General features: G+C 39.7%; 1 protein-coding gene and 1 long non-coding RNA gene across 3 annotated transcripts in view; one reads left to right on the top strand and one right to left on the bottom strand.

Annotated features, from left to right (window-relative positions):
* Nucleotides 1-7533, top strand: part of LOC102151998 — a 41117-nt gene extending 33584 nt beyond the window's left edge. For both annotated transcript variants that reach the window (XR_005374838.1, XR_005374837.1), the window contains exons 4-5: nucleotides 143-253; nucleotides 7363-7533. This is a non-coding gene — a long non-coding RNA (uncharacterized LOC102151998). The remainder of the gene's footprint in view (nucleotides 1-142; nucleotides 254-7362) is intronic.
* The window catches only part of FHIT (fragile histidine triad diadenosine triphosphatase), a 1445250-nt gene that overhangs the window by 1389552 nt on the left and 31757 nt on the right, over nucleotides 1-23941 (bottom strand). Inside the window, exon 2 of the mRNA NM_001308549.1 lies at nucleotides 20702-20750. The gene's annotated coding sequence lies outside the window, so the exon portion shown is untranslated. The remainder of the gene's footprint in view (nucleotides 1-20701; nucleotides 20751-23941) is intronic.

Here is a 23941-nt window from a genome sequence, read left to right as displayed (position 1 = left end):
AAAGCAGGTCCCTTTTCATCTTTGTATAAGCCAATCATAGTTGACAAACACTAGTGTTGCAGAGTGTTTAACAAAGTGACTGGTGACAATTGTTCAGATAAGTGACAAATGTACAAACTGGAAATGTTGACTTGGGTTTTAGGTTTCCGTAGGTCTCGAAACATCCGTGGCCAAGGACTGAAACTCTCACCTGAATAAATACCTATCTTCAGAGTTTGAGCACTGGAGGCCACTAACGTGACAAAGACAAGAGGTATGCTTAGACCCATCAAATAACAGATCAGCGATTCATGCCCCACTGATGGGAAGCCAGTGCCGTAATCATCTTATTCCAAAGATAGCATAAAGATTTACACAGATGTCAAGGCTAGATGTCACTCTGCCGCCAGGGAGCTTGCCATGCGAGTCATACAAAACAAGTCAACACCTCAGGAAAAATCTTTCTAGAAAACATCAATTCCTTCTCTTTTTTATTAATATATTTTCTAGGGACACCTGGGAGGCTCAGTGGTTGAGCATCTGCCTTTGATTCAGGGTGTGAGCCCGGGGTCCTGGGATCGAGTCCAACATCAGGTTCCCTGCAGGGAGCCTGCTTCTCCCTCTGCCTGTGTCTATGCTTCTCTGTCTCTCATGAATAAATAAATAAAATCCTTTTAAAAAAGAAAAAAATATATATTTCCTAATGAATTTTTTCCCTGCAACAACTTCTTCTCAGATGCTACATATGCTGAAATTATTCTACCTTTTGAAAACTACCTTGAAAGCTTTACACTTTATAAAATCTTTCCTCTTCAGTTCACTTAAGAATCTATAATATCTGCCTTGAGGTTGACTTAATTTCGATTTATTCCAACTGGAAGCCTTCCTCCACTTTCTAGATATGATCTAGCCAGGTACAGTTTCATAGATTCAGCAGCATTTTCAAATAGGCAGCTGAATGATACTGATGCAGCTAAATCTTCAGGGCTCCTGCTGCATGGGCCCCTGGGGTGCTGGGAGTTGCTGGGAGTCAGTGGTCTAAGTGGGAGGAGACATCAAGAAGCATTCCTATTAAGCTTTTTTTGGGAGAGAGATGGTGAAAGAAAGGGAACCAAATTATAGAACTGTAATGTTGAAATGAAGATTTAACTTTTCTATCTAATTTTGTATTCATAATTTTTTTATTCTTTTTCTTTTTTCTTTTTTTTTTTTATTGGGGGGCAGGAAGAGGTGGAGGGAAAGAATCTCAAGCAGGCTCTGTGCTGGGTGTGGAGGTCATAGAGGGATCTCACAACCCTGAGATCACGACCCGAGCCTAAATCCAGATGGGATGCTTAACTGACTGAGACACCTAGGCGCCCCATTCCTTTTCTTAAAGAGGACTGCTCTCACCCCAAATAGTAAAGTTTCTGACCTCGGAAAACCTAAGACTGCCCTGACACAGAGGAAGGCATGTCAAAACACTTCTCTAGCTTGTATTCTCCATTGCTCAAGTATTCAAACTATGAGAAAACTCTGGGTCTTTAAAAATAAAATAAAGGCAAGGAGAAGAGCGAAAAGTGATTTTAAATGTACATCTTTAAGACAGCTGATTTTCATCACTATATTTTCTAGTACCAGAGTGTAAAGTAAAGTGAAACCGACAGAACTTTCTGGCTCTTTGACATTTCTTCCCCAATAACCTAAACTTTTAAATGGATGGGACATCTGGATTCTGAGAAGGACGGTATTATTACTCTTCCCCACAACATCAAGCCTAAGTGGATTTTTTTAATGTTTAGACTAGTGAACATAAAAAGCAAACATTTCTCACATGACTGATAAGTTTGCCTTTAACAAAACAACCCTGACCAAAAATTATTAGGAAACAGATCAGCAGCCCCACTGGACTCTGAAGCAATGTAATTAGGTAGTCCAACACTACATTTTGTCAGAAAACTCTGACAACCTAATAACCAGATTGTCATCAGATAGACATTGAAAAATGATACTGCGTTTGTTCCAGCATTAAAAATACCACTGCTTCCTGGGGTTTTTTGTTCTGTACAAAAATTTTTAAAAAGCTATAAGGGATGCATCCTGTTAGTCTGGTTGGTGTTTAAATGGGCCTGTTCCACTTAACGGATGGTGTAGGGAGGCTTTTTTTTTTTTTTTAATATATATGTATGTGTGTATGTGTGTGTATCAAGTTAAAGCTTAAGAATGAATTATTCTGAGGATCACTTGCCTGATTTGAATCATTAAAACATTATGTGTTAAGAGGAAAAATACAGAAGGGAATGCTTATAGTAATACTAACTGGCAATTAGTGAGAATTGAGGTTGTGCCAGATGCCATGTTCACTTCTCTGCACTCTTGGACTCCTCCCAATAACCATCAGTGAGAGGTGTAGTTGTTACTTTCAGAGTAGGAAAGGCAAGTTATTCAAGGCTAAGAACCCACTTACACACCCAAAGACACAACCCCATGTTCTTAGGTACTACAGTGTGCCACTGAAGAGAGAGCATTTCATTTGGTTTTCATGGGAGTGGGGTAAAGGTGTTGGGGTAAGAGATTTTCTTTTCAAAAAAATCATTACATGGGGTGCCTGGGTGGCTCAGTTGATTAAGCATCTGCCTTCAGCTCAGGCCATGATTCCAGGATCCTGGGGTCGAGGCCCCCGTAGGATTCCCTGCTCAGTGGGGAGTCTGCTTCTCCCTCTCTCTTTGCCCTCCCCCCTGCTCATGTTCTCTCTTGTGCACACGCACTCTCTGTCTCAAATAAATTAATAAAATCTTTAAAAAAAAAAAAAAAGAAAGAAAATCATTACATATTTGGCTGCCCAAAACGGGGTAATTCCAGCAAGCAGTCTAACATGTAAGCCAAACCCTATGTATTGTATGACAGTAGAAGAGAAAATTTTATAGATTCTTCACACAGATATGCAATTAAATACAGACGGATAGAAATACTAAGATATAGCCTTAGGTTTAAAAATACCTTAATTAGTCAATTATAAGAAGTTATCTACTAACCTGTACAAAAATGAACCTCAGGGAGTACATTTCTAAGATGACCTTTGAAATTCTAATTTCCAAAAAATTTACAGTTTTATCTATTAAGATATAAATGAGTTATCCCATGTAAAACACTGTCAAATTTGCACATGCAAATTGTGTGGCTGAACTAGTCATACTAATTTTTTCCAAAGCACATTGAAATATACTCGAATGCCCTATCAACCAACCTAACATTCTAGTTGCAAGGCACTTTAAAGTTTCTAAAGTGTTTTCCCCACCCTATTACTTTAATTGACACCCATGAGCCTACATTATTTCTTAAAATTAAACACACAAAAAATCATTCCAAATTTCCAAACATAATGTTGAGCAAAAAATGCTACATACAAACAAGGCTATTCTGTATGATTCCATTTATATAAAAATCAAAACCATGGTAAAACCAGTTTGTGATGTTAAGATTCAAAATAGTGGTGGCCTGGGCTAGGAGCAGAGTAGATGGCATGAAGAGGGTCATGGTCTATATTTTATTCTGGATGCTGGTTCATTGGGCATGAACTTTGTGAAAATTCATCAATGTGTACACTATGGATTTGCAAGTGTAAAAATCCTGTATTTTATAGTTACATAAAAAGTTGACATGGGGTGCCTGGGTGGTTCAGTGGGTTAAGCATCTGCCTCCAGCTCAGGTCATGATCCTGGGGTCTTGGGATCGAGCCCCTCATCAGGCTCCCTGCTCAGTGGGGAGTCTGCTTCTCCCTCTCCCTCCCCTGCCGCTCCCCCTGCTTGTGCTCGCTCTCTCTTTCTGTCAAATAAACAAAATCTTTATTTAAAAAAGTTGACATAAAACAATCCTTCTCTTCCTTCAACAGTCTGCCAGCTAAACCAAGACAAAAAATATACTGTGGGCAAAAAGTGGGCAGTCTGAAAACACACAGAAGTTTGACTTTGCAAACTACAGAGCTGCTGATAGTCTCATTAGGACCCCTTAGCATTCCTTTCCCTCACAGCATCAAACAATTCATATAACAATTTACTATATGAATTCCTGTAATGAAAGTGTGGGGAGGGTTGTAGTCAATCATGATGGTAAACTACAAATTCCAGAAAATGTTTGTTGGGATTTAGGCCTCTGAGGTTTCACTGAGTGGATGTACAGCAATGCTGTAGTAAATTTTCACATGACAGCTCATTACCAATGCATTTAGGATGTAAACACTTGACACATTTTTAGCAACACGAGTAGTGATTAGGTTCATTTCACTTTACCGGAAGTCAAAGATAATATATCAAATAGATTTTTCATTTTTTTCCCATCTCAACAATCAATACATTAAAAAGTAGCTTAAATCTAGCTTTGTTCTCTGCCTTCATAAATATGAAATATCCAGAAAATGAGAGTCCTTCAGTTTCTCTCATCCAATCAGTTTCCAGCATTTAGGGAGCACAGATCTGAAGTATGTTTTGCATATCTACCATGATTAAATACCAAGGTTCAGTTTATGTAGCTCTTTGGATAAAATTCATGCTGTTTCAAGGAATAACAGTTGATTTGGACATAAAAAATACATGCAATGTGTTAATAGATTTATTTGCCCGGTTTTTACTTCAAGCTAGACCACAGGAATTATAGGGCAGGGACATTATCGATGATGTTAATGGCTGTATGTCCAGCCCCTAGCAGAGTTACAGAAAGCACTGGAACTGATTACTGAGTCACTTCACCAATCTTGATGCCAAGTCAGAGATAGTGAATGATAGTTACCCTTTTAGGCCTGAGTTTCTCTGTTACCAAGATAATATTTCTTATAAGATATCTATGCATATATGCATATTCATTTCTTTCTTGTAAATAAAGTTTTATTGGAACACAGAGACATCCATTCATTCACATATAAGATATATGCATTTCATGTAAGTATATCTCCACCATTTTTTCAAAAGTTAGGATTATTTTCCCTTGCTCATACCTAATGTAAGAAAAATGAACATTATTAAGTTAAAATGATATTCTTAGCTTTACAGAACATCTTTTGGAGACACAGTAATCTAAATTCTGAAAGTAATTAATTGTTCTTTGTCAACAGAAAGTATTGGGCCCCAAAACTAGATTAAAAATCCAACCAAGTAATAACCAACAATAGTAATAGTTATACTATTTACCATTCACTTTTTCTTTTCTATCTCTTGCTCATTAACCATTAGGAGGCTCTTACTAATAAACAGATATATACTATAGAAACACCAATGTTTGTCTTTACAAACATTGTGTAGTTACAGCCTCTCCAGTGCATTTAGAAAATGATGTTAAAATAGACCTTTAGGAGTAAGTATTCCTTCTAGTACTTCCACAAAGCACCCAACTGAACAAATAAATTGGAGGACAGGGGGGAAAATAATCCAAATCACAAGCTAGAAAGAAGCCCAAGATGTCACTTGGCCTGTCATGTGCACATTATAAGCAAATTCAATTTCATTCCACCAGCACAGACTGTTCTTATTCCCCTGGGTCCCCTCTCTTGGCTCTGCCTCAAGACAGACCTATTCAAAGACCAAAAAACCCGCCAAAAGCCCCTGAATTCTGACACATCAAGCCCACAAAATTGCAGTAGCTTATTCTCTGTCCTACCCTAATTACTATTTCAGAGGAAAATCTCTCTTTGTTTTGACAATTTTTCCTGTCCCTTGTTTAAAATGGTGCAAAAGTAGATTCAGGTGCTATTTTTGGTACATGAAATAAATATTCCATTTATTCTATTGTATTTCTGGTACATAATTGTATGGTTAGGTGGTCACTACTGTTCATTCTGGCTGCTTTAGATACCACGTCTACTTTACATATTCTAACCAGCATTAGTCCATGCTCACATGAGCATTTAAGGAAAAACCCCGTGGCCACATGCCTCATAGTTGAAGCAAATTGGGTACTACAAAGGAACAATCGCTTCCTCTAAAGTATAACCATTAACTAAAAGAGAAGGTGTGACATGAGCCATCTATGACACAAGACATCTCTAACACTGGCAAATCATAATCCTCTAGGGTGAACCAGGTGGCTGCCTAGGAAATACAATCGCAGAGGAACTCTTTCCATCCTGATCAATTAAATTCTCTTCCTATGAGACAAAGTACAGTATTCCCCAGTTAAAGACCAAAGTTTTAAATGCAAATACACCCAGGGAAATTGTTCTAAAACTTCAGTAATTCACGTACTCCTTTCATGATTCTTATATTTATGAACATATGATCTAGCATTAATTCAATATTTTTCTTTTAATCAACTCAATTTTGCTAACCTAAATTTTTGGAAAGACAATTTTATATTGCCACTGTAAATATACACTATAATTTGTATCCAGCCAATATCACTCACCATAAATAGAAAGAAACTTTAAAAAAATGAATGACTACCCCAAAAAAAGGGTCCATTCATGTATTATGTAACATGTCATGTGCCACATGAAATACTGTAATAAATTGTTGGTCTAAATTCACACTAAAGAATACTAAATGAGTGATATCCAAATTCTCAACACTCCTCCATCTTATGCTCTGATTAAAGGAAAGACCACCAAAAAGAATAGGAAGGGCCTGAGAACCTGAAGAAGCAGGTGTGAAGGCTGCATGCTTGGGGTGGTATGGGGTACATGTCACAGGTTGAGAAATAAGGGTGCCAAGGAGCAGGTGGGTGCCCACTGCATAATCATTTGTATCTGGGGCTGTCCCTGCATATGTGTCATAGAGAAAGTCTGCTGTACTGGTTGATATGAAGGCCTTTCTCCACTTCTATGCACCATCTCTTTTACATGTCTGAGCTCACAAATTACCCATCACAAAGAAATCGCACACTGTTAATAGGTCTCTTCATTGTGGCTGACAGTGCAGAACAAATGTCAGTCCCTGTGCTGAGACCAAATTTCTGGAATACTAACAGGGGATCCCAATAGGAGGAGACACATTACCTAGAGGTCACCCCAATAACTCCTGGAACAAGCTCCTGAATTCTGCTGCTTCTTTGCCATATTTACCACAAAGTGCCGTATGTTCTAGCTCTCCCTTGGCTACCTTCTCTCCAATCAGAATCTCAGTTCTCAGAGCATCTTTCCATTGCTCTTAACACCTAGCTCTCAGCAAAACAGGTGACTAATTTATAGAAAAAGCAAGTGTGTGAATCTGAATGCATCAAGCATAAATGAATGAATGTATGAAAATAAATCAGCTTTGCAGAGAGGAGCACCCACAGGCCTAAGGCATGGCCCTCAGATTACCTAACCTGTCCAAAATTATCAAGGAACATAGAAAAACTCCCATCAGTATGCCAGAGAAATAAGTTCCTCTTCTTTGCCCTAGCCGAATAAAGATCTGCTACATTCTCTCTTTTCAGGTGCCTCCTTCTTACAAGCTGTGCAACCTTGGTACAGTTAGTTAACTTCTCGGAACTTCCTTCCCTCACCTGCTAACTTCTGAAGAAAAATATCTGCCCCATGAGTTGCGATAAAGAATAAAGGAGATCGAGCACTGGGGGTTATACTCTATGTTGGCAAACTGAATTTAAATAAAAAGTTTTTTAAAAAAATAAATGAGATAATTTTTTTTCTTAAAGATTTTATTTATTTATTCATGGGAGACACAGAGAGAGAGAGAGAGGCAGAGACATAGGCTGAGGGAGAAGCAGGTTCCCTGCAAGGAACCTGATATGGGACTCAATCCCAGATCCCAGGATCACACCCTGGGCCAAAGGCAGAGACTCAACCACTGAGCCACCCAGGTGTCCCTAAATGAGAGAATTAAAGAAAAATGACTACCATATTGCCTAGAATATATCATAAACTAAAAAGATGCTGGCTACACAATTTGAACCAGATCACAATACCACAGTAAGTATCAATGGCATAGGTTTGTTTTGTTGTTACAGTTTAACACCCACATGCTTTCATTCACTGTCCTGACATCTCCCTGGTTTCCCAGTGTTATAAAGAAAACCACATGCCCCAAATGGCATCACTTAGGTTAATGCCCCAAGTCAGTAAACCATGACTTAATACCTAATCTAACTGCAGTTTCAACCTCCAAAGAATATAACCTTTACCCACTCAACATGGGAATTTCCTGGTCAGCACTAGAAAGTTTACTGAGAAGCTCCTTCCATTCCCCTTAGGAGGGCAACCTTGCCTAAAACAAAAAATTCTTTGCTAAGGACTTCCTTTCCCCACCCTCCTACCTTTAAAAACCCTTCCTTCTCCGTAGCCCTTTAGAGCTCTCCTCCCTTGCTAGTTGGGAGGCTGCCCAATTCATGAATGGTATAATAAAGCCAATTAGATTGTTTTTATTTACTCGATTGAATTTTTGTTATTTTAACACAGTATCAGAATATGATGGTTTTGGTGTTCACAGAAAAAAAGGGGCAGATTAGCAGGTCCTAGTGGCATAAATAGGTCTTCATAAATGCATCTTACCAAATGCATCCTGGGTTGAGGATGGCCACAATTCACTCCCATCATGAAGCCCCCTGCATTTTTTTATTTATTTTTTGCTCTGAATCTCCTGTGCTTGCAATACTTATACAGCACTCCTCATTTCTAAATCAAAAAGTTGAGTACCTGCAGCCACAGGAGGGGAAGTTTAGGATCTGATGCCTGTAATATTTTTCAGACAGAAAACACTCTCCTAATGCCTCTACCCAGGAGATGGTAAACTACTCTGACATCTCAGCTGTTGCCCCTCCAAGCAGATTCACACACCTCTTGGCTAACACCCCCTTTGGGCAGGCATCTAATCATGTTTACAGTTATTCATTATGACTGGCTATACACAGATAGTGCCTTTGGTGTCAAACCGAATGGCCCTGTAGACCTCTAGCCCAAGAGAGCTGGAAGATACAGACATACATTAAATAAGACACAGGCAAAAACATAGCATCCACTTCCCTGAGATGGAAAGAGACTGAAGCTAGACCTGCTAGAGTCCTCCAGATCTCCAGTGTGGGGAGGCCCATTGCAAGCAGAGCAGGATCAAAAAATCTGAGTTGCTTCGGGATCAGAAAGCTTGCCAGAAAGCTTCTGTGGGTGTCTGCAAGCAAATATGCCAGCAAGAAAAAAGATGAACTGTTTTGCAGGGGAATCATCTTGCAGTAGAAGGATGAATATGCATGCTAAGTGCCAGGGCGTGTCCCTGAACCTCCGAGCTAGTATACATATAGTGCAATTTCATGCAACTCTCTGTCCGAGACCATGAAGTGGAGAAGTGCTTTTTACCATCTGCAATAATCTAAATGGGGAGTCTTGGGGGTGGGGGAGAGGGTGGAGAGATAATGACATGGAGAGATGGCCTCCAGTCCTCAAAATCCACTGTAATGCACACTCTGTGTTTAAACAAGGCGAACTTGCATTTCCTCAAAAGTCATTTAGACACAGTCACATAATTGGGAGTGAATCTAAAACCTCTAGAAAGAGCGGCACATTTTCCCACTGACACAGCTGTATTGAAAAATCAACCCATGGCTCTAAGGGAAATGAGAAAACACAACTGGTGATTTCTAGCAAGGCATCCAATCTTCATTTTTGTGATCCCTCAATTCTCAGTTCAAGTATAAACAGAACTTTTTTCTTCCCCTGAAGTAGGAAAAGGATTAAGTAGGCAGGACGCTTTCTGAGTTCTGTGTAGCATATGTTCATAAGCTTCCCTTTTGTAGCATTTATGGATTCATTCTGGAGTAGGGTTAAGCTGGAGCAAAGCAATTTGGCATGCTTGCATTTGCTTTATCGGGAGAAGCAAGTGCAGTCTGCAGGGGCCACCCTGACCAGAGTGGCAAAGAAGCTTCCTGGAACCCTGAGGGGGATGCTGATTATTTTCCTTACAGGGATGCTCAAACTGAGCCTTCCTCCTTGCAAATCGGAAAATGAGCTTCATGTAAATCACCCTCAGGAAAGTGGCGCCCCCCCCCCCAACCAAGAGTGATCATAATCAGGTAAACTTAATTTCTGACCAGCTTCAGCAATCACCCTGCAGTATCTGCACTGCCACACAACCTCGAGGTCAGCATTCCAATCCGCCCCAGTCCGAGGCCCGCATTCAGTGACAGATGGGATTTCCCAATCTGTATGTGGGCTTCCGTAGGCTCCTTCCCTGTGACACATACAGTGCCGCTCTCAATAGGGGTGTGGTAGAAGGATTTTTAATGCTCACAATGCAAATTTAAAAAGCAATTATTTACTTAACATTTTTAAATGGAAAAACCAGCACATGCCATTTTTAAAAATACATATCCTCACAGAAAACTGAACAGAAAGAACGACCCCAAAATGCCATAGGAGGTTGTGTCTGGGCAGTGGGATCTTGAGCAATTTCTACTTTGTTCTCTTGTGCTGATCCATTTCCCAAATAAACTTAAATGCAAGGGTATTATTTTTGTAATACGAACGAAGGGATTATAAAGTGGTTTAAAGATACAGACTGGCGTTTACCAGAGTTTCTCATCTGCAAACAAGTATTTCCATCAAAATAATACGATTGACCTGCACCCTTAAGAAAGCAGTACCACCTATCTCATGGTCCACTTTACTATTATCACCATCACTACCTACTTCGTAAGTACCTCCTGTATGCTGTACCCGGCAGCAAACATCAGTACTCAGCGAAGGAACTTAGGTAATAATTAAATTATTTACGTCACTGGGACCCTCCCAGTGTTGTTTAAGTTGGAGAACCTGAAAAACAGAGGAGTTTTAAACCCATCCACCTGCCCTATACTGCACCTCACCAGAGAAACTCTCCCAATCCTGCTGAGAGGGATTAACTAGAATTAAGTAGGCAGCCAGCCAGCCAGACCCTGGGCCCAGACCACAGCGGACTCCAGCAAGTGTGAGCACCTGACCTAGATCAAGCTATTCAGATACTTGCCCCTAGGAAATAGGAACGGGAGTCATTCCTGTCAGTCTCTAGCCACCCCTTAAAAAGGACAGAGGGAGCAGCAGGAATAGTCAGGGTGAACCTGGCTACACAGAACAGAACAGCCAGTATGCAGGGAGAAGCAGTGGGAGAGGATGTACCGTCACTGTGCTTTAGGATGGAGCCACTGAGAGTCAGTGTGGCTTATCCACTCACTGCACTTGCTCTAGAGGGTTAACCACTTCCCAGTCCAATGCCTCAGAAGCCCTCAGGCCAACCTGCCCTCAAATCCGTAAGCTAGCTGGTGGTATTAGAGCAAATGCCCTATCTTTTGTTGTTTTTGTTGCTGTTTTGTTTTGTTTGTTTCTTAAGAACAAATGATTCTGAACCAAGACGTAGGTAGAAGGGTCAAAACTATGAACCCTCTTTCCCCATTCTGCATGGCTGATTCCTACCCACAGCCTGGTCCTTCTTTCATATCTCAACTAAAATGTCATAAACTCAAGCCCTCTCAGACCACCAAGTATGAAGAGGTCTGCTCTGTTTTGCCTCCTATTGCAATAAGACTTCACTTTTACTTATATATGTATTATTTGTGATCTGTCTCCCTCCCTAGATGTAAAATCTCAGTTGGGCCCATGTTTCTTAACCTCCTGGCACATTTCAGGAGGTCAGTGATGTTGAAAACATCAGTTAGTCAAATACATGAGTACATATTCATTCGTTCAATATACAAATAATCATTGGGCACTTAACATTTGCAAAACGTGGTCCTTTCTCCATAAAGAACTAATGATCCAAAGAAGGATATTAGCTCTATATACAAAGACAAGAAATATCTACACAGCATATCACCCAACAGCCATCCCTTCTTCTGCCTTGAAAGTAAAACCTCATTTTTTAAAAAATCTTATTTATTCACGAGAGACACAGAGAGAGGGAGGCAGAGACATAGAGGGAGAAGCAGGCTCCATCCAGGAAGCCTGATGTAGGACTCGATCCTGGGACTCCAGGATCACACCCTGAGCCAAAGGCAGATGCTCATTCGCTGAGCTACCCAGGCGTTCCATAAAACCTCAATTATATTGGAGTGTCCTCCCTCCACAAAGCCATGTACCCAGGGAAAATGAGATTAACCTCAGCTCAGGGGTAAATCCTGATTAGTTTAAAGCAGAGAATGGGTTGCAGCTGCTCAGATATCATCTCTTTAGCCCCTAAGGCAGCTGGGCAGAACAGGGTCAAGAAAACCAACACACACTCACACCCACCTACCCACCAGCCACGTCCAGATATAAGCAGCCTCATCTGTTTAACAAACATGCTGACCAAATGTTATCATTTTCTAGGTGTACCCTGACAAGAATAAATTAAAATTGGAGAGCACCAATCCAAGCCAAACAAGGTAATCTCATCCAATGTGCCAGTGTCTGATTTAGGAAGGAGTACATGGCTGTAATCAGCCAATGTAACCTAACAAGAAGCCTCCTAGATGGGTTACAGGAAAGGTCCTTTGTTTTTAAAAAGGAATACAAAGAATAAATGTCTCCTATACCAATGGATGCTACCATATGTCCAGGTGACACTCCAGAATTTAACAGCCACCTTAGAACCATTAAGGCAGCCAGTCTGAGGACCAAGTCAAAACAGTGAAGATGGCAGAGGAAAAAAACAAGAAATGAAGACTTAAATGACATTGTTGAGCCACCAAATTAACACAACCTAGAGCTGCCCCCTTGGGATATCTTGTTCCTTGAGATAATTCATTTGCCTTATTCTGATGGCTTCTATTTTGCATTCAAATGGAAGTTGGTAGAGAAATTCACAAAATAATTGACAATACTTAGCAATCTGTCAACAACTTAGTGCTCAAAATCCTCTCATTGCTGCACAGTGACAACCATCAAAGGCACCCTGGTGGGTCCCCAGTCGCTTGGCACCAGGAAAAAGTGGATTGAGATTGGATTCCAGACATTCAGAGCCCACCTTCCCATCAATCATGACATCCATGGGGCTCAGCAGGTAGACATGGAGAGGGTTGGAAGCTTTTTTTTTTTTTTTTAATTCCCTTATTGTTTAAACCATTTCAAGTTACTTTCTGATTATTTACAGCCAAAAGCATTTTCACTTTTAAATCTATCTTCACATAATTAGCAACAAATTTATGTGACCTCCTGAGCAAAAGACTCAGGAGAAAATGGTGCAAAGATTCATGGTTCTGCCCACATTCCTCCAAATCTACAGATGATGGGCCTTAGGGGAATTTTTCCCGAAAGAGAAGACAATGAAATGCCACGGAAAGAATTAAACACGTGATCATCTGATGCTCTCTCCATCCTTAAGGTCATAAAACACACCACAAACACTGATCCATCACCTCGTCTCATTGATGGGCAGCATATTTTAAGGATATGAAGCTGTACATTTTATTATCCCTCCATATATCCCCTTTCTTATCTCAATTACTTTGAGAGAGTTTGCATTCCCTTTGTCCAAATGCAGAAAGTACTAGAAGGCCATCTCTAATCATCCCCCCAAAAATCTGGTCTCCACTAAGGATTTTTCTTTCATGGAAGGATATATGCTAGACACCAGCAAAAATGACAGGGATAAAAACAAATTTGAATTGTGTTATTCAAAACTGTTCTGTCTCCTTTCACCTTGTTTAGGTGGAATACTATTGAAGAGAAACTGGAGATTTTCTAGGTCCTGAAAGTAGTGGAGGCTAGCACTCAGTTTCCCAGGCAGATCTCCAAGGAAGTCACAGGACATTTGATGGGGATGGTAAGGAGATGCTGGGAAAATGAATACTGAGTCCCTGAAATCAAAAAGAGCCCAACCTCCTTTGGAAAGACACAGCAGGGCCACCCAACACTGCATGGACAAGGAACTTTCTAGAGTGACCAGCATAGACTAAGGAACAGAGGGCCTTTCCTGAATGTTCTGTGGAGAAGCCAAGGCAGCCCCAAGATAGGCCACTTTGACATGATAATTATTTTCAGTTAAAGAGCAATGAAACCCAGCAGATTTGAGATAAAGCTCTTTACCTGGTAGATAGGGAGGAACCTAGATAGCAAAGCCTGTTTCATGAAAGTCCTCTCTTTGACCCACCATTTGAGAGATCCAGCAAACACTTGTTTACCAAATATTTACTCTTTTTCATCTTCCTGTGAATTACAGTCCTTCCCTTTAAAGTCCCAAACGTGGGATACCTGGGTGGCTCAGTGGTTGAGCATCTGCCTTCAGCTCAGGGCATGATCCAGGGGTCCTGGGATAGAGTCCTACATCAAGTTCCCCACAGGGAACCTACTTCTCCCTTTGCCTATGTCTTTGCCTCTCTCTGTGTGTCTCTCATGAATAAATAAAATCTTTTAAAAAAAATAAAGTCCCAACCTCTACCCTCTTCTTAATTCAGAATGACACCTATACCTCATTTTGCCTATCTTTGGAATTTCAATGTGTATGTGGACTCTCCATATGTATGAAATCAAATGTGTTTCTCTCCTATTAATCTGTCTCATGTCAATTTGATTCTTAGCCCAGCTAGAAGGTTCTTGAAGGAGGAAATTTTTGCTCCTCCACATGTGCTATGGCAGACATGCAGCACTTCTGCATCAATGACACTCCCAACACCACTGAAAGTTCCCAACATTTTGAGGAAAAAAAAAAAAAAAAACCAAGTAGGCATGAATGTATGATTAAAATTCAGGTATGCAACATTCAAAGCAATTTTTCAAAATTAAACCTTTAAATAAGAATGCAAACTCAGTTTGTATTTTTAATTGGCTTGACATGTCATGAGCTCCCAAAGGACACATTACCAAGTCAAACTCCCACTGGTTATCAACATATTCCCACAAGTCTTGCTACTTACAAAAAGGAAAATTAGCTGTAAGATAGACAGTTCCATAGCTGGTGAACATTACTGAGTATTTTCAAAAAACATTCAAATAAAAAGCAATAACAAAATGCTTTTATTTCATTTCTCACTAAATAAATACCACACCTATTCATGGGAAGCCAGACTCTATTTCCCTCAATGGCTGGGAATTAATGATGACTGAATATAAAGCAAACAAGTGCCCTATATGCATGGCACTTTAAGTAGTTGAGATTCCCAAATAATACAAAAGCATTTTCAAGTCACACATGGGATATGAAGTGAAAATGTTCTTGGAGGAAATCTTCTCTAATAATACTTACCTACTTCAGAGGGTGCTAGGAAGCTCTATTAACACCAACAGAATACTTTTAGATCTTCAAATAAAAGGACTATAGAAATGCAAAGTATTATTATTATAGTTCTGAAATAATTTCACACCTAGGGATGAGAAAACCCCAGGCCAAATTTTACTGCTTCTCTCCTGCCTGATAAACAAGAAATGCCACAAGCATGGGAGGAAGGGGGGGTAGAAATCAAATAGAACAAAGACATCAAAGTTTCTCTTTTACTTGAGCTTTGTATTCCCCCTAGATGTCATTTTAGGGGACTCAGAGAAAAAAAAAAAAAAAAAAAAGAGTCCCTATGAGGTCAAGGCTGAGTACAGAGACAAGGTTCTTATTGCTTTTTTACCAGATAAAGTAACAACCGAGGTGAAAAAATACCCTTGTCTACATCTGTGGGGCACATTTCTTCCCAAAGCACTGGTCAAACTTAAAAATGGCCAGATAAATTATTACCTGAATCACCCACCAGTGTGATCTCACCTAGCAGGTCAAAAAGCAGCTGCTTTACCAAACACCAGGATTTCTACTTAGCTACTAAAAGCACAAGACTGTCATTTGCTGCCGCTGATGGAGGTAGTAGTGGTGATGATGGTAGTGGTGATGATGTTGAGGACGGTGATTACAGAAATGATAGGATATAGAACAGAAGTTCTCAAACCCTGCTGATCAATGGAATCACCTGTGGAGCTTTCTGAACTACAGATTCTTGGTCCCTATCTCAGATCTACTGATTCTGAATCTGAGAGACCTCAAGTTTTGTTTTGTTTTAACATAGCCATTAGGATAACAACTGAAGTGACAGTGTTAGTAAACAATGTCATGATTAAGAATGCAGGCTTTGTAGATGGGCTGGCTGGTGCTGAACCCCAATTCTGACACTTACTAGCTGTATGATTCTGGGCAAAATACTTAAGTCTCAAATCTCATTTATACATCTAAAATGGAAATGCTATGACTACCTACACCTCCTAAAATAGATGCCTAGGAAAGTGAGCAAATTTTGAAAGCATATGTTAATTCTTCTAAGGAAGACCAAAAGTTACATGTTAAAGAACACATTACCAACCAGACCAACATGATAATGTAAATACTACATATTGATTCAAATAAAAATTGTGATATAATTATGTTTAGGGGGCTGAGGGGACTAAAAGTGGTAAGAATGGGGAGTATCAAAAAATATTGCTAAAATTGATGTAGATAGGTTGCTTTGATAAAAATAAAAGTGAATTTTAAAAGATAATTTGTAACATGTAATATTGGATGCCTTTACATACTAGGGTTACTATAAGGTTTTTCAGTTTACCAAAACTTGCTTTTTAAAAACCTGATTGATATAATCCTTCCAAGTGTACCACCAAAATGTCCAGTTCTTTAAAGTTTACAATAACCATTTACTATGTCCCTGGCACACAGTAAGTCCTAAGTAGACATTTGTTGAATTGAACTGAGAATGGCAGAAATAAATACAAAGAAAGAAGTTCCTCTCTGCAATCAAGGTCACATCAGGAAAGAGACAGCAGCTCTGATATCTGGGATATCTGGGATGGATTTAACAAAAGGTGTGGGCAAGGTTAAGGGAAGCCAGAAGGGACAGTTCAGTACCAAAGAGCACAAATAAACCTGCTGCCACTTCAGACTTGAAGTGGAAAAGGGATGGTGCAGCCCTCAGAGAGTGGAAAGAGTTCTAGCTGCAAAAGAAAGGCCCACAGCAGGAACCGTGGCCTTCCTTAGAGGGACAGAGCCACTGCCAACTGCACTGCTGCAAGGAAGGTAAGGAATAATTTTCCAAAATCACATTCATGGATTTTAACCCAGTGCCTTCCATTGGCTAATTCAACAGAAAGCCAGAGAGCAAAGAAGACCAAGGAATGCTGACAGTAGGGGTTAGCCTCCTGGGGCACAGAGCCTTTCAGAGGAGCAAGGAGCTGGAGGCACAAAGAATATCCAGCACAAGCACTAAGCAGAGTTTTATTTTTGTTTTTATTTTTTTTAAGATTTTATTTATTTATTCATGAGAGACACAGAGAGACAGAGACAGAGGGAGGGAGGAGAAGGAGAAGAGGCAGAGGGAGAAGCCGACTCTATACAGGGAGCCCGATGTCGGACTTGATCCCAGGACCCCAGGATCACGCACTGAACTGAAGGCAGACGCTTAACCTCTGAGCTACCCAGGCATCCCTTACTTTTGTATTTAAATTTATGTCCCTTTTCTACCCAACCTTACAAAAAAATTTTAAAAGATACCTTCATTTTTCCACCTGGTTAACATAAATGGCATCATCACCATCATGCACTGATGTTATGCAGCACTTGACAAGTGGCTAAACACTTTCACATACATTATCTTTATGTCAACCTCAAAACATCTCTATGGAGTAGATAGAGCAAGGATTATCCTGGTTTCATCGGTGAGGAACCAGAGACCTTAAGAAAAGTTAAGATATTTTCCCCAGAATCATAAAGTTACCAACAACAGAGCCCAAACTGGAAGGCATGTTCCTTAACATTTCAGCTAAGGCTCTTTCTACCATATAAGGCAGCAATGCTACTTATTCACAGTAGGAGTGCAAAATTGATGTTCCTGTGGAAAAAATCATTAACCGACTTTGTTCTAGGCACTGCACAGAACGCAGAAGTAGTCAACAAACAAGACACAAGGGGAAACAGAGCAAACTTGCCCATTTCGTTCTCGAAAAACCACAAGCAGTGCCAGAGACCAAAATAATTGAGTTTTCAATCACATTTTACACATCGTTGACAAGAAGGTGTTCAGTAGGGCAAGGCAAGTGTTCAAAAGAGGAATAAAAATTCAGGGGAAAGTAGAAAAGTATGTAATGAGTTTTGTTTGGGGAGGCTGGAGTAAGTAGAAGGAAATCACAGTTCCTTCACAACCCCCAGACCACAGAGAGACCAGGGCCCCCAAAACTGGAGGAAAGACCTCTCTGCTCCTCTTGCTATTTCCAGCTCTACCCCCACATACACACACATCCTTTGAGAGCTGAGAGAAGCAGCCAGAAGTGACTTCACAGTGTGAAGTCCAGCAAAATGGCCCATTTTTGAAATAGAAATTGAGATCTCTACACCTTTTATAATCTACTGCAAAGTGTTCAGGTGCTTACACATGATGGAAGAAAGTAATGAATAGTATTTTGATTGTAAACCTCCAAACACATCCCGTTTATCCCAGACCTAGCTCCCTAATGTATAAACTACTCTACCACTTAGGCGTCTGTGATTACAACCAACTGAAGCCAGTTGGCTAATTTGAGGAAGATCACTGGAAGGAAACTATGGGCTCAGTGAATCTACAGTAGATTGGAAAATAAGGCTTAGTAATCATCAGTTGCCAAGACAGACATAGAGACTAGGGGATGGGGACTGCTAAGGTGGTTTCAGAGTAGGTATTTTCAGAGCAGAATGCCCACTGGAAGAATGGAGAATCCCCCAGCTCAAGATTCAGATTGCACATGCACACCCACTTAACCAAGCTAGTGATCATACACCCATCCCTAGGCTGAGTGTAGGCCCCTGGGTGAGGCCCCCGGTTACAGCTCCACTGTTAGAACCACCTCAAAATAAAATCAAGGTGCTGTTAGGAAGAGAAAACAGAAGACAGGGAAAGCAAGGGGAAGAGGGAGAAGTTCCTCTACACTTGCCAAGACTTAGATCGCTAATTTCTTAAGACTAGATTAATTAGTAATTGCCTACACACAGCCAAGGAAAAGTGTTTACCCTGATGCCTACAAAACTTCAACATGACAAATTTGACATCCAGAGGCCCCCTTCTCACTTTACATGAAAGTAAGTTTTTCCTCTCATTCCTAAAAACAAAGTAGAATATCTCCTTTTTTAGTACTGACATCCTCATTTTGAAAACATTAGCCTGAAGCTTCCAAAAAGCACAGACTTCTCAAAATGTCTAACAAATAAATTCAGAAGGATGCTGATCTGATGATAATGATGATGACGGTAGTATTAACAAGAGCAGCAGCAACTAACATCTCCTGAGTATCTGTTACAGGCCAGGACCTGTTCCGACCAAGCCCTTAATACCTAATAATAATTCATTTAACCTCCACTACAACCTTATGAGAAAAACAATATTATTACCTCCATTTCACAAACTATGAAACTGAGATGCAGAGGGAGTAAATAATGTGTCCATGGTCCAACAGCTGATAGAAGCCAACCAAAGACTAAATCCATGTCTGATCAAATACCAATTTAACAAAGGAATTTCACTGAGAGCAGAGGAAATGGAGTACCATGTGAAAAACAGTCTCTAAGAAAAATGGGAGCACCGTAACCATACCTAAAGATTGCAAAGTTCTGAAGATTGCCACATTATCACCAACTCCAATAATTTATGAGAATTTATTTCTAAGAAGCTATCAAGTACTGCTTTATTCCAAGATATGGCTCAGTGGTCCAGGGATGTGGAAGTTATATGGCTGAAAACCATTAGAGAAAGTTCCACGCCAACCAGACTTCATGCACCACAGTTTAGTCATCCCAAAGCAAATCCTCAAAATGGTGTTTTTATAGCTCATGTTTTGATCATTCAAAAGAGGCTTTCTCCAATTTCCTTTGTAAAATTCTTTTTCACCCTCGAAACAAACATTAAAAATTCAGCCTCAGAAGTAGATTTTTCATAAAGTTTAGGAATAACTTAAAATAGAAGGTAAATCAAAATGGCTTTTCAACTTTAACTAAAGTGGTCACGGTCATGATTGCTGTAATAAAAATGACAGGAAAAAAACCTAAAATTGTCAAAAACATAATTGATGATGAAAACAAATGTAAAATTATGGCATATTTCACCCTGGCCACCAAAGACTCTTGATGAAACTGCAGCCCTATAATTTCCCAGAATGAATTCTTTAAATTAAAATACTTCATGCAGAACAGAAATTAAACAATGAATCAAAGAACAATGCTGTACAGTGGTATGCTTATAAATATACCTAGCAAAGAGGAAACAATTACATTTTTCCATGTAAAACCAACGCGATTGCAATGTTTCACAGAAAGCTGATAGGTACTTTTCCCATTGCTTCGAACTTGGAAGTTCATTTCCTGTAACTCACTTAGATTCCACAGAGACTGGGCTGAATGAAATTAGCTACACCAAACTGGCTGGCTTGCTCCTTTCTACAAAACTAGCTCCTCCACACAACTGCACAACTGACTTTCATGATAAATTTCATCCAACCCAATTCAAATGCCACTCTGCATTTTAGTTTAAATGCTTTATTTGGCCAGCTGGTTTTATTTAACCATCGACTAGAAGCAGTACGAGTGCATTCTTTTTCCAGCTAGCATTAATCTTAGTAAACTTAGCTCCATTGGAATGTCTTAACTGCTGAGAAGAAAGCAAAAGTCAGCAAGCATACAATTGCATTTGGCTACTCTCAGCACATCATTTTATTTCTTCCTGCTCTCTGCTAACTATTGCTCAGCACTTTTGCCTAAGAGGGAGGACAAGCAGGTGGTTAAGGAAGTTGTCCTGTCAGCTATATCTTTAATCCAAGTGTTTAAATCTCTGAATAAAAGAAAAATCAATGTTGTAAAGGCAATGTTTGTCAAGGCCATGTAATAAATACACTTACCTTTACAGACTGTTCTCAATGGATTTTCCTTCTTTGCTGAGCTTCAAAGCTACAAAGAGATAAAAACGAAAGCAGGGAGTTATCTGCGAGTAAAACACCAAACGTTTTCTCTCTGTGCCTCTAAGTAGAATTTCCATATGCCATCATATGTGGTGACACTGGCCAAATAAGCCATTGATAAAACCCATGCTTCATACTCCACTAACAAAAGGCCAATAAAAGACTGTCATCAAATGAAAACAGCGCACACTTCTGGCCAGAATTAAGTCACACAAGCCAGTCAGACCAACAGTCAAATCTTCTTGGGAGTGAACTCCTGAACAGAATGAGAATGGCTTCTAAAGTGTAGAGATGAAAATAAAGTTAAACGTTACACAGCACACTCAACCTGACCCAGCATTTTATTTTCTTACTTTTTCCATTGTCATCTTTCTTGCGTACTCTATTTCCATTTCTCTGAAAATGTTTTCCATGGGAGAGCCTGTTCCATTGATATGAGGCCCCTGGTCCTTCCAATCCAGACCTCACCACTTGCGCCCATGAGTACAAAGATGCAAGATAACAGGTACAGTTCCTTTAACCTAGGTAGAAACTCACAAAGCCGAGGAAGCCCCACTTGATATTTCAAATCAAAATTTGACATGTTAAATTAAGCTCCCTGTGATCAAAAAATACCATGTACTCAGCATACATTGGTCAACACAGCAAGAGATGTGGTAAATGAGAGTTGTTAAGCAATGCAGGAGATCCACCCCCCCCCCCCCCTTATTGGAGGTTTTGCTTTCCATGGTTTCAGTTACTGATAGTCAATGGTGGTCTGCAGCAGATGATCCTCCTTCTGACAAACTGTCAGAAGGTCAATAGTAGCCTAAGGCTACTTGTCATGCCTACATCATTCACCTCACTTCGTCTCATCACATAGGCATTTTATCATTTCACATCATCACATGAAGAAGGGTGAATATTCTAAGAAAGACCACAGGGCAGCCTGGGTGGCTCAGCGGTTTAGCACCGCCTTCAGCCCAGAGCCTGATCCTGGAGACCTGGGATCCAGTCCCATGTCGGGCTCCCTGCATGGAGCCTGCTTCTCCCTCTGCCTGTGTCTCTGCCTCTCTCTCTCTCTCTCTCTCTCCCTCTCTGTTTCTCATGAATAAATAAATAAATAAATAAATAAATCTTTAAAAACAAAAAGAAAGACCACATTCTCCACATAACTTATTATAGAATATTGTTCTAACTTATTAGTAGTTATTGTGTTAATTTCTTACTGTGCCTAACTTATACACTAAATTTATCATAGTTACATATATGTATATAGTATAAACAAGGCTCAGTACCATTCAGTTTCAGCCATCCACTGAAGGCGTCAGAATGTAACCTTAGTCGATAAGCAGGGGACTACTGTAGTAATGATATTTCAAGGGGCTGATATAACATTCTCTATCAGTACATCATTACCCAGAGGGTGATTCCACATGGTCAAATACAATTGGAATATTCCTCTTTCTGTCATTCTTGGCTAGGTCCTCACATCTCCTAAAGGTGCAGTGGTTGGGAATGGCCAACTAATCCATGGTTTTCCCATGGTTTTTTCTTCCTTTCCTTCAATATCCTATATACCTCCTTTAGCCCTTACCGAAGAACCCATTACTGCTGATGCATGATCACTGAAGAACAAGACCAGACTTCTGGGCTGTGACAGAAATCTTGGAATATTAATGCAAGATATAAAGCCCCTCCATGAGACAACATCAGAAATTTCCCTATCCCCCTGTTACATGGATTGCAATGGAATTGGGGGAAAGATAATTTGGGGTGAACATAATCTTGGGAAGACTAGACAAAATAGTACATTGCAATTTGTAAAATATGAGAGATTTATGGTCTGGCATAGACACTGACCTATATATGCCTTTCCACTTTAAACACAAAGAAATGCTAAGCAAATCTGGTGATAATTTAAATATGTATATATCCAAATAGCCAAGCTCGAAAGAAAAGGAAAAGACAAATATAAAAAGATAATGAATGTAAATTTTCTAGAGTGAGACATGAATCCTCCTGAAAAAAGTACACTAAGACCTCAGAAGATAAATAAAAGCAAATCCACAGGTGGATACATCAGAAAGAAACCACAAAACACCAAAGATAGAAAGTCTTAAAGTCAACCAGAGAGAAAAAACAGACTCCTTGCAAAACAACTTGTCATCAGCAAAAATAAAAGCAAGACAGCAATGGAATAACATGTTCAAAGTACTAAGGGGAAGAAAAAAAAAGTTCAGCAAATAATGCTACAGCCATGCTAAACCAATTATCATTCAAGAATGACAGAGAAACAAGGACATTTTTCAGTGCGGGGGGGGGGGGGGGGAGGATTGTTTCCTGATCACAGAAGTTTACTTTTGCTAAAAGAGATACTAAAAGACATATTTGTTTTTTTTGTTTTTGTTTTTTTTTTAATTTTTATTTTATTTTATTTATGATAGGCACACAGTGAGAGAGAGAGAGAGAGGCAGAGACACAGGCAGAGGGAGAAGCAGGCTCCATGCACCGGGAGCCCGACGTGGGATTCGATTCCGGGTCTCCGAGATCGCGCCCTGGGCCAAAGGCAGGCGCTAAACCACTGCGCCACCCAGGGATCCCTAAAAGACATATTTGAATAAAAAGGAATTGACCCCAGGTAGAAGAGATGAGGAGCTAAAAGCAATGAGAAATAAAGACATTAGCAAGCATGATGATAAATCTAGTAAATTTAATAATAAATAATAAGTATTGAATAATAATTACTAAGCCTTGGTTCTAAATTCCAATAACAACTACGACCATTTTTAGGGTTTGCAAATAAGGTGAAATGAGTTGTTGGCTGCAATTATATGGAATAAGGGAGGGGAATGAATTACTTAGAAGGAAGAGATAGATACTGATTAAATTATTAAAGAGCATCATCGCTAGAATGCCAAGAAATACTGAAAACAACCCAAATATCTATCAAGAGTACAATGAATACATACATTTTTACAGTCTTACAATGGGATATTACACAGCTTTGAGAAATCAATGAAAAAGTCACACCCATAACATCTATGCCTCTCAAAATTATATAAAACAAAGACCAAATCACAGAAGACTATGTATATATTATTTCATATATACGACATGTTCAAAAGGCAAAAATATATACTATCTTGTTTTGGAATATAACATATAAGTGGCAAAAACTATAAAGAAAAGCAAGGATAT

Source organism: Canis lupus, chromosome 20 (assembly GCF_011100685.1).
Source record: "Canis lupus familiaris isolate Mischka breed German Shepherd chromosome 20, alternate assembly UU_Cfam_GSD_1.0, whole genome shotgun sequence".
Lineage (NCBI taxonomy): Eukaryota > Metazoa > Chordata > Mammalia > Carnivora > Canidae > Canis > Canis lupus.
The sequence above is the reverse complement of the archived record's forward strand: the minus strand, read 5'-3'. Positions and strand labels throughout refer to the sequence as shown.